Source organism: Aphanomyces astaci (assembly GCF_000520075.1).
Source record: "Aphanomyces astaci strain APO3 unplaced genomic scaffold supercont1.78, whole genome shotgun sequence".
NCBI classification, from domain to species: domain Eukaryota; phylum Oomycota; class Saprolegniomycetes; order Saprolegniales; family Verrucalvaceae; genus Aphanomyces; species Aphanomyces astaci.
In genome coordinates, this window is record NW_009798341.1 from 319,024 (window position 1) to 321,617 (window position 2,594).

General features: G+C 42.8%; 1 pseudogene across 1 annotated transcript; it reads right to left on the reverse strand.

Moving 5' to 3' along the window:
- Nucleotides 1–1,660: 1,660 nt before the first annotated feature.
- Nucleotides 1,661–1,734, reverse strand: H257_16035 (annotated as a pseudogene). The gene has a single exon. The product of its transcript is annotated as a tRNA-OTHER (tRNA).
- Between the last annotated feature and the right edge of the window lie 860 nt (nucleotides 1,735–2,594).

Below are 2,594 nucleotides of genomic sequence, written 5' to 3' on the forward strand. Positions count from 1 at the left end.
AAGGCAGCCTCCTGCTCGAGCGATCGATCGCGGCCGTCAATGCTCCTGACGGCGTTGTTGGTTTCGGCAGTGGCTGCCGCGAAGAGGGCAATGGCACTAAGGAGGGTGAACTTCATGGCGAAAAATGAATAATGGCCTAGACAGTAGTCGTTTGGGTTTTCTGGATATGCGCCTTGGTTATTCAGATGTCAGATTTCTCATCCATACTACGTTTCAGGCACATATGCATTTTGCCTAGGGCCGGTGACTTCAGCTGAAGCTTAAGTGGTTTGCGAGGGTTTGAAATGGACTTCGCATGACTCGTGCTAGATATTTTAGAAGTATGCAGCGCCATCATATGATGGGAGATCGAGAGTAAACGTCTCAAAGTCTGACCAAACCGCCATCAGCATCAATGGATGGATATCCGTCCCCCCTGTGAAGTACCTCTTTCGCTTGATTCAACACAACCTCGATTGACACAATTACTTTTCTAGAGCTAAGTGTGGTGTCTCGGTGTCTGTTGAATGCATGTATGTTGATTAGTACGAAGTTGAGCTATATTTGTTTGATTACACATGTATTTGAGTGATATCCGACGATTGGTTGATAGTGTTGACCCTTTACAGGATGTAATGTATGGGTGTCAACTGGCGTTCTCTGAGTCGCTAAACTCTACTTTCACCCATGCGACATCGTTGCCCAGATACATACTAGTACTACTAGTACTTCGTAGTAAGTGCTACTATTAATAGTATACTACACTATCTGATTACAAATTTTTAAAGGGTTAGCCAGTATTAGTCTACGTTTTCCGAATCCTTTTCGTCACAAATCGAAATTCATGCTTTCAAGCACGACAAATAGTCATGTTTGGTCGTGATTGGGAGGACTTTGTGCACGTTAGGCTAAATTGATTGGATACTATGTTACTGGATTTCTGAATTAGAAGACATTCCTCATCATGAGGTCCATGCCGTTGGAGGCAGGAGTTCACAAAACATATAATCTGTTTAAAATATGGTGTTTATTCGAAAGGAAAATAGATTATTTTGTGCCACCAGCAAAATAGATAAGTTATCCTTTCCCACCTTCATACAAAATAGATAGCTTAACATCAAGCCAAAATAAGAAGTCTATTTCAAATGACAGGAGCTCAAACTCAAATTTTATTGGGATGTAACCACCATAGACAGGCAACCAACAAAACTTTTTAAACGAATCTATATTAATTGCTCCACCAAATGCCGCCTCTCGCAATGTGATCCTGTCTCTTATTATGGGTTACTTCGACCTCGAAATTGTGGTGACCAACTTTTGAGCCAATGAGTGAATGTCATAGTAATGGCTATTTTTGAATGCAATCGCCGTTAGGTTACCTATTTGATACTCCGAATAAGATAAGTAAGTAATCAATCGATTAATTGAGTTTGGATTATCATTTTTAAGACATTCCTCCGCGAGGGCCGACACTAGAACCACATGTTATGGAACCCCTTCGCCAATTGTAACGCGCCTGCTCGACCAGGGGCGGTGTGTAATCTTCGGTTTTTACTTCGCTCAACGCTTCATACCTCGTGCTTCGACCGATCTTCTTCGAAGTTCGGTCCTCGTCTTCGTACGCGGCCTTTGTTATCCGGATTCCCCAGGGGAGGGACGGATAAACCTTGCGGAAATAATCCGGGGAATCCGGGGATCGAACCCACGACCTTTTGAGTTAAGAAACCGATGCTCTACCACCTGAGCTATTCCCCCCCCTCTAAGTAATCTGTCGACCCAATGGTTTAGAATAGGTAAAAATTAGATATTTCAGAACCTTGCATTAGATGGAACAAGGACAGCTCGTTGGGGACGTCGTACATATGTGCAGCTAACTGTAAGCACTACAGCATTGTTGTGGCTCTTGTGGTTCTAAATGCTCCTATACCTCGTTACCAAACTGCTTGTGATTGGACCTGTGTGCGCACTGGTATCGCCTGCGGCCATTTCGCTGACACGGAAGCAAAGTACTAGCATAGTACTAGTATAGCGCAACATATTTATATGGAGCTTTGTGTTCAAGACTTGGTATCTTATATTGGGCAAAATATGTCGAATTTTGTCCAATCTGTGCACACGAAACCAGTTAAAACTCATGCGATGGATTCAAAACAACAAAATCCACATTAGCCAATCATGTGGAAGGAGAAAGTTCGACGGACACACGAACAAAGTTCGATCAGTCATCGACATTTCAATTTTTCGTCGAATATTGGGTTTTATTAAGGACTTGGACGTTGCCCTCAGGATGTACGGTGCGCGTCATCTGATTCTGCAAAATGGTTCCGTATGTGGCTCATATAATACTTTAGAGCTTTACAGTTCTCGACAACAACGAACGCCTATTCTATTTCTCTATAAACTTATTGAGGTATGCAATCATAGAGAACTTTGACTCAGAATTAGATTTTCAAAACGAATACATCTATTTTGGAAGTTATTCGATCTAGTCATCCGAGTCGCTGCCATCATCACTTGAATTTCCGCTCGCAGCTGACGACGACTCAGACTCCAGTGCGTCGACTTGAAGGAGATGATTGTGAAGCAATTGAAGCTTCTCTTGCGCTGAACGAACA